We start from the raw sequence: 9,977 nt of genomic DNA on the forward strand, positions 1-9,977 counted from the left end.
TACTGCAGTATGAATTAGCAACATTAGCAACAACATATTGACATTTTCCTAGTGAAAAAATATAGATTTACTGCTCCATTGGATTGCGAAACGTTAAAACAGCGATTTAACGCAATTAGCGCTGCTATAGCTGTATTACGAAGTGAATATGTTTCAAATTGGCATGTTTTAAAAAAAGATTGTGAAAAAATATATTAAAAATAAAATACGTAATTAAATAAAAAATAAGATACAAAATACATAAATAAATAAATATAATAAAATACAATGAAAGCAAAGCATAGGCCTATATTGATCAGTTTTAGCTGAAAAATGATGTTTAGATGTTTAAAAACAAATCATGCACAATAAAACCAAGAATATTTAGAAACAAATTACCATAAAAAAATGGCCAAATTTGATTGTCGTTAAGTGTATCTGAGGTAAAAAAATTAAATAAAGGTGCAGTAAAAATACAGCCAATTTCATGCAGCAAAATTGTGTTATTTGACTAAAGAGTCAGTGTAAATGTACAGGGAATGATGTGAGATGTGAAAGAGCAGGATGTCAGATGTTGATGAAGGACTGAACCAACACACGGCGTCTTCCTTTACTGTGCGCAGAGCGTTCGTATTCTCAAAGCCACATGGTGGAAGAAACACTTAATCTGCTGTAATGATCTCCGTAATCATGCGTCAGGGTGGAGTAACAGTGAGCTTAGACTAAAGCGAGACTCGCATTAATGCCAGAACCTGCTCAAAGTTTGGCCAAACACAGCGTTTCTTTACGTTTAACTAACAGCATGTTAAATATCTCACTGATCTCGAGTGTCTCCAGAGGGTCGTTCAGGTCATCTTCTCCTTGCGGCGATTGTCTGGATGGAACTATTAATATTCATCCCTACAGATAGACAACACACACACACACACACACACACACACACACACACACACACGTTGTGGATTACCGCAGCCGATAATGTCGGGTCATTAGTGTTTAATGGGAAGGATTTGAGCAGGGATGTGGGACGATCGCCGCAGAAGAACTGTGTGTGTTAGAAAGTAGCAGTGGGGTGTGGGGGGTGTGGGGGGTGCTGTTGGAGACGGATGTGTTTGTAAATGTGGGAGAAAGAATAAATATGTTTATTGGATGTGATGCGTATATACTTTTGAAAAAAAGTAAATGCACATTCTATAAACATTTATTTTTCCTATTTTACTTTTGACTTATGTTTACTAGTTATCAGTGTGCTTATACTTTCTTGCAGCAGATAGTCTTCTAAAAAAATAATAATAAATAAAAAATGATAGAATAAATAAAATATAAAAAATGATATAAAACATAAACGATAAAATAAAAAATAATATAAAAATGAAATACAAGTAATGAAATAGTGAAAACAATAAAACAAAAGTAATACAGATATTAAAAAATACACAGTTAAACAAAATAAGATAAAAATACAATTAATTAAAATACAAGTAATGAAATAAAAATTTTTTTTGAATTAAAATAAAAACAGAAAAATTTAAATACAACTACTTAATAATTAAATATATTAAAACAAAAGTAGAAGTACAATAATTAAAATAAAAAAATACAAATAAAAAATAGAGAATATAAAAGTAAAATAAAATAATGAAATAAAAAATAAAATAAAAATACAGAAAATAAAATAAAAATACAGAATAAAATAAAATATAAAAATAAAGACGATAAAATAAGAATAATATCAAATATAAATACAAGTAAAGAAATACAATTAAAATAATCTAATTAAAATTATATATATATACAGTGGTGGTCAAAATTGATGGCACCCCTGATAAATATGATAAAAAATGGCTGTAAAAAATAAATCTGCATTGTTTATCCTTTTGATCTTTCCTTCAAAAAATTCACAAAAATCTACCCTTTCATTGAAGTAAAAGAACTGAAAGTGGGGGGGGGGAATCACATTATAAAATAAATGTTTTTCTCCAAAACACGCTGGCCATAATTGTTGGCACCCTGTTATTAAATACTTTTTGCAATCTCCTTTTGCCAAGATAACAGCTCTGAGTCTTCTCCTATAATGCCTGATGAGTTTGGAGAACACCTGACAAGAGATCAGCGATCATTCCTTCATACAGAATCTCTCCAGATCCTTCAGATTCCCAGATCCATGTTGGTGCTTCTTCTCTTCAGTTCACTCCACTCATCAGGTCAGGGAACTGGGACGCTCATGGCAGATGCTTTTTGTGCTCCGAAACACAATTTTGTGTTGATTTTGATGTTTGTTTTGGATCGTTGTCCTGATGGAAGATCCAACCACGGCCCATTATAAGATTTCTAGCAGAAGCCGCCCGGTTTGGATTTTTTATCTGTTGGTATTTGCTAGAATCCATAATACCATGTATCTGAACAAGATGTCCAGGACCTCCAGCAGAAAAACAGGCCCACAACATATAAGATCCAGTGGTATATTTAACCGTAGGCATGGGGGACTCTTCATCCCTGTGTGCACCAAACCCATCTAGCGTGTTTGCTGCCAAAAAGCTCATTTTAGTCTCATCTGACCACAGAACCCTGTGTTGTTTGAAGTTCCAGTCGTGTCTGACCACTGAATATGCTGGAGTTTGTTTTTGGAGGAGCGAGGAGCATTTTTCTTGAAACCCTCCCAAACAACATGTGGGGATGTAGGGGTTGTTTGATTTTTTTTTTGGCTTTCTGACCCCAAGACTCCAGTAATCTCTGCAATTCTCCATCTGTGATCCTTGGAGAGTCTTTGGCCACTCAAACTTTCCTCCTCACCGTGCATTAAGATAATATAGACACACGTCCTCTTCCTGGCAGATTCGTAACATCTTTAGTTGATTATAACTTCTTAATTATTGCCCTGATGGTCAAAATGGGTATTTTCTTACTGCCACTTTCTATTTTGTGAAGCTCAACAATCTTTTGCTGCACATCAGAACTATATTCTGTGGTTTTACTCATTGTGATGGATGATTCAGGGAATTTGGTCTTTGTGTTTCCTCATATTTAAAATCCTGTGAAACAAGAAGTCATAGCTGGACAATTCCATGTTCCTAGTCCCCCTGGTGTGCTAAAAAAGGTAAATATTAATGGGAATATACTTCAGAGATATTTTTCTCATAAAAAAATTCAATCAAATTGAATTGTTGGGGGTGCCAACAATTATGGCCGACGTGTTTTGGAGAAAAACATTTATTTTATAATGTGATTACCCATTTTACTTCAATGAAAGGTTAGATTTTTGTGAATTTTTTGAAGGAAAGATCAAAAGGATAAACAATGCAGATTTATTTTTTACAGCCATTTTTTATCATATTTATCAGGGGTGCCATCAATTTTGACCACCACTGTGTATATATATATATATATATATATATATATATATATAATACAAAACTAAACAATAAAATTTAAATAAAAGTATAACAATAAAACAAAAAATAATACAGAAAATATATTTTAAAAAAAATTATACTTTAATATAATAACCATAAGATTAAAAAAACAAAGAACAAAATGTAATAAATATTTGTTAAAAAAATTAAAGCAAAGCATATACTGATCAGCAATTCAGTTTTTTTTCAGTTCTGCAGAAATTACATGTACATGCAAAATTACAACATATAGGATTGAGGTTCTAATACATGAAATTGACTGAAAACCATTATGTAATATGTAATATATATAAGGGCATCAGTAGAGGGTTTTCTGCTGTTCCTGAAACAGCCAATACATGTCTGTCGTTTATATATACGAGGCAATAAGTGCAGAGTACAGGTCAGCGACTGAGAGATAACATCAGCAGATCAATAACATCCGTCATCATCACCAATATACTGATGAAACACACCATCCCATCAATAACACACATATTACTGAAGAATGCTCTCTCTCTTTATGTACAATATAATATACAATAATAAAACAATGTATATTATTTATATATTAATAAATTAATAAAAATAATATAATAATAGATAATGATAATAATATATACAAAATAAGAATATTTTTATATAAAATATATTCAACATTTATATTTATATGTATTTTAATGATTTTTTTTACCATTTTAATATATGAATAATAAAAATAAATATTATAAAATATATAAAAATATTAAATATAATATATAAATATACAATAAACAACATATTTAAATTAAAAATATATAAAAATTTAAATTAATTAATAACTTTAATATACTATTATTCATAATATAAAATAATATATAATTATAAAAACAAATACAAAATATTAAGTATATATTTATATAAAGTATATTCAAAATTGATATGTATTGTTTTCTATTTTTATATACTTATTTTATAGATTTATATATAATTAAAAATATTTTAATATATTAATAATATAAAATAACTTTTTATCATAAAATGATACAAAATAATAAAGAAATCCTCTCAATTTAAATATAGTAACTAATTATAAATATAGTAATTATATATATATATATATATATATATATATATATATATATATAAAATAATAAATATATCACCATCAAATATTTAATATGATTGATATATATATATATATATATATTTTTTTTTTGCATTTGAAGATCAAGGTAAATCGTACTTAATTTGTCTTCCAGGAAACATGTAAGTATCTTCTGTTGCTTGATAATTATTTGGACATCTTCCTGTTCAAAAGCTGTGTTTCCTTCAGGAGCATCAGTGAATGTTTGAACCTTTGTAATAGTTGTGTTTGAGTCCCTCAATCATCCTCAGTGTGAAAAGATGGATCTCAAAATCATAAAGTCACTGCTGGAAAGGGTTCAAATATGCAAAAGATGCAGGAAAACTGAAGATTAATCGAGACCTGGAGGATTTTTCTGAAGAACGTTGAGCAGTTTAACTGGACAAACTTAACTTAACTTTAACAAGAACAACAACAAAAAAGTAATGGATCCTCCAGGTAACGACACAGTATCAAGAATGGGGTTCATAAACTTTTGAACAGGGTAATTTTTATAAATTCAGCTTTTTTTTTTTTTGTCTTGTGGACTATATGTAAACATATTTTATGTATAATACCTTATTCAGGACAGTACTAAATAAAAATGACATGCATTTTGTTAAAATGATTCAGATTCTGCAAGGGGGGTGTAAACTTTTGAGCAGCACTGTATATATTTCTGCTGGTCAGTAATTTGAAGTATATTAGACTTTTCATCATTGTTTACTTGGTAAGATTGTGTTTTCCCCCACCTTTAATTTCCGACATCTCGACTCAGACAGCATCAAACTAATTATGCTTTTAATCTCGAGACGAAGTAAACGAGTGCGAAACATCCGTCCATTAACGCCGGAGACACTGGCTTTAAAAACAGTGTGTTATTTCCACTGACCGTCGCACAGAGGAACTCTTGTTTTTGCACTGATACTCACTAATGGAGCCGAGATCTAACAAGCCTTTAATAATCACGCCAATTTAGCCCGGCTAACGAGGTCATGTGACCTCCTCGGGGAAGATCCAGCTCTTGTTTGGTTTGTTTTGGAGGAGAGATTATTATGCTGACTGTTTGTAAGAACTAAGATGCTGGCAGAAACATGAACATAAAGGATAAAGTACTTAGTGAAAGTCTGGCTTTAAAGCCTGAACCCTGGAGCCGCATGAATGTGTGTGTTTGTGCGCGTGACCGGCGTTTCAATCGCTCGACGCGCGTCACACAGGTACTGTAAACACGACTGAATCTCCGCACACAAATCCCGTACTTCAGGAGTTACCGCACAAACATGGACATGAAATATGACTCCAGGAGAAATAATGTGCTATATTTCCCAACACTCCAGAATAAAGAAAAACTAGATTATAGTTTATGAATGTCTGCAAGCAACACTTAAAATATTGAAATTAGGGATATAAATCAATATTTGAAATATTAAAATATTATTAATAAATACGTTTATAACCTAGCAGGCTCGTAACTTTAATTTGATATGTAATTCAATATTTTCTTAATATATAGAAATGTAAACAAATAGTTCAAATTACATTTTAAATATTAAAAGTATGCAAATATATTTTAAATATTAATACTTGAACATGACTGTTAAAATGATTTATAACATCAAAGTATGTTCTTACACTTAAAATATTAAAATGAGAAATAGAAGTACATATTTTAAATATAATTTATTTTCATATTAACACTAAAATGATTTATAACCTCAGTGTATGTTCTTACCCTTAAAATACTAAAACTGTAAATATAAATACATATTTTTTATATAAACAATTATTTAAAACCTAAATTTTATAAATTTAACTTAAATTATATTAATATTTTATTAAATTATTTTAATATTCAAATATTAACAATAAATTATTTATAACCTCATATGTTCTTACACTTAAAATACTAAAAATATAAATACATATATTTTTTTAAATAAACAATTTAAAACCTAAATGTTATAAATTCAACTTAAATTATATTAATATTTTATTAAATTATTTTAATATTCAAATATTAACACTAAAATGATTTATAACCTCATATGTTCTTACACTTAAAATACTAAAAATATAAATACATATATTTTTTAAAATAAACAATTTAAAACCTAAATGTTATAAATTCAACTTAAATTATATTAATATTTTATTAAATTATTTTAATATTCAAATATTAACAGTCAATTATTTATAACCTCATGTTCTTACACTTAAAATACTAAAAATATAAATACATATATTTTTTTAAATAAACAATTTAAAACCTAAATGTTATAAATTCAACTTAAATTATATTAATATTTTATTAAATTATTTTAATATTCAAATATTAACAGTAAATTATTTATAACCTTATATGTTCTTACACTTAAAATATTACAACTTTAAATTAATAGCATGTCAAATATTAGAGTTATTTTGAATCCCAATTGTATGTTCTTAAACTTAGAATTGGGTTACTTCTAGTTTTAAAGTAAGCAGTTTTCCCTGTAAAGCTGCTTTGATACAATCTGTATTGTAAAAAACGCTATATAAATAAAGGTGACTTGACTTGACCATTTTAACATGCAAAAAATGTAATGCATCCTCTTTAAAGCTTCCCAAAAACAGAAAAGAAAACATTTTTTGTTTCTAAGAACAGTAAAGCTAGCAATGCTAGTGGCTTCCCATCTATCTCTGAATATAAAATCTAACAACAGCTGCCAGTAACGGTAATGACCCGGCAGCTGTGATCCGAGTGCGGTCAGAACGTGGACAGAGCGTCACCGTATCTGGAAAAGAGCATCGGCGTGTGGCAGCCTCGCGTATATCCAAGGCCTCTCGAGCTCCTGCTAGCGAGCGCCAGCTTTTAACCTGCCCTCGAGACGCTAGTCTCTGCCTCACACCAGGTGGTCTGGAAAAACGCCAGAGCGTCAATGTTACAACCGGCACCGGGGGAAGGAGAGCGAGAGTGTGTCTTCGTCTGCGATGCAAAAGCCACGAACTCTCTCCGCCACCAAACATGGCTGCCACCAAAACTCCACTAATTAATCCCTTAATGACTTCCAGTCTTGGCATACACGCCGCTACAACTTCATCATAAATAAATGAGCAGATAAACATTTAAGGAACTCATTATAACTCAATAACAAGAAGTCGGGTCATCGCGGTTAAGCTACACAGCAGCGTCCTCTGGTTGTCAGTCAACGTACATCTGCTAGCTTACAACATACGCTAACGGTTTGGGGGCGAAATGTCAACATGACATCAAGTTTGATGCAATTTACTTACATGTTAATGTTAGCTTAGTGTTTAGTGTATCTCTGAATCAACAACATTCACACCATCTTGATGTGTAAAATCAAGTCATCCACACGGTTTTCATTATACCTCCTGAAATACAATCACATTACAAAAGTAAAATGAGGTTTTTTCACTACATCATGACTTTAATGAGAAAATCCCTTGTCATTTTGTGAGATTAGCATGATAGCAAGTAGCTAGCCAAGTCATTGTGTCATCCATCTGTTGGGTTTGATAGTCTTAGGACTAGCTGGATTACAAGCGTTTGGATTTTATTAGTGCTAACCCCGCACACAAACCTCAAGTACAACATAAACAGACATTGTGGAGGCTATTTAGCGCACTCATAAAGAGCAGCTAAACACGAAACTCAAAATGTTGGCACTTGTAAGTGGGATTGTGTTTTGCATGCTAATGCTAAATATAATGATTATGACTGATAGCAAGGAAGGGGACTGAACTAACGCATTGATTGCTTGTTAGCTGGTATGGGAAACACTTGCTGCTAGCCGGGACTAACCTGTGCAAAAAAAAATTAAAACGGATGCTACATGCTAATGAAGTCAAAACAGTCTACAAGAAACCACATTCACAACTTAAGTAATTTCTGTAACGCAGATTGTTAATTAGAAACAAAATGTTGACTTGATTTTGGATTTGTTACAATTATGACTACTTGGCTAATTAGCTATGGGCTAACATTATCCATTAGCCTATCATCTTGACATGAAAGTGTAAAAACATTGGTTGCGTCAGTTTTAAATCTTTTTTAACGTTTTTTCTTAGTTATGTGAACGTTAAGGAGACATTCAGTTTGATCATTCTTCAGATGTTATGGGAAAGTTACTTTTGAACATTCTGAAAAAAGTTACATCTACACGTTTCTGATAGAAACATCCCATGAACGATGTATAAATAATGTTTTTGCGCTAATGTTTCGAAAACATTATTAAAGACCAGATAATGTTTTATTAATGTTACTGGATATAATGTTTGTTCACAACTCTGAGAGACCCTTCCCGCAGCATTAGTTAAAGTTCAGATAACATTAGTCCTGTTAGCTTGGAAGCCGCCACAATGCTAGGTCATTCGGAATGGTTCCTTATGCATCCTTAGGTTTATTAATATCCAGAATGACAGCTTTGAGACTCATAGAACCGCTAAGACTTCTTCGTTGCCGCTGCTAACTTCCTGTCTGTGGAGTGAAACGACATGGATCAACATCATTGCTAATCCCATCATGACACACAACAACATTCAAAAGCACAGCTCCTGAATAAAAACCATGAGATTTGTGTTTCCTGGAAACAGGTCTGATTCTTTTGCACCGCGCTAACACGACTACACGCTAGCATCACTGATTACTTTAGCATGACTATCACTCTGCTGCAGCTCAGACATCATTTACTGATAACGCTAGTTCATATTCATCATGTGTATAATGTGATTGTACGTATTCTGAAGATACGCCATGTTTGTTTTTGTTTAGCAAGTGCGATAAGCTAAAATTGAGATGTTTTCCACTACACATGGCGGCTAACATACTGTTTTCTTGGTTAAGGCTCGTTGGTGGCTAAAAACAAACAAATGACTTCCTGCTTGAGAATATTCATTCACAGGGACAGTGTAAAGGGTTAGCAAACAAGCTCCCACTGCGACTCGCAGATGAACATTAGCATGAAAGGCTAACTAGCCTGGGAAACCACCTTAAAAACAGTATGTGTGCAAACTAAATTGTTCTGTCATAAGTATAATTTATGGCTAATTGCAATTAGCATTGAAATTTGAAGACAGCTACAGTGACTAGCATACGAGTAAGCAATTTTGGTGGCTAGCTAAAACGGCAAATAGATTCTAACGAGTGTTTTCCTTCCCTAACATTTTACCCTTGAGTTAATTTGTAGTTTTTGCTTTGTACTACATTGTGATTATGGAAGACAGTGGCTTGGTGATTATTTTCTCCAGTTTAATTTCATTCGCAGCGGGAGACGCGGATCACTTCACACAAACAAAACGCTTGAAAGGGGGTCTTGAAAGACTTTCTCAGCAAACTTTCAATGAAACTGCGGCAACAAGTATTTATCAGCGCACAGCCGGGTACAAAGGAAACCCTGTGTAATGTTTCCTCACTTCTTGTGCTGAAACCATACATGATCGCTAACTGAACAAACTAGCTAATACTGAGAAATACTGACAGATAAACTTCAGGCAGAGTA

The sequence above is a fragment of the Rutilus rutilus genome, assembly GCF_951802725.1.
Source record: "Rutilus rutilus genome assembly, chromosome: 8".
In the NCBI taxonomy this organism is placed as follows: domain Eukaryota; kingdom Metazoa; phylum Chordata; class Actinopteri; order Cypriniformes; family Leuciscidae; genus Rutilus; species Rutilus rutilus.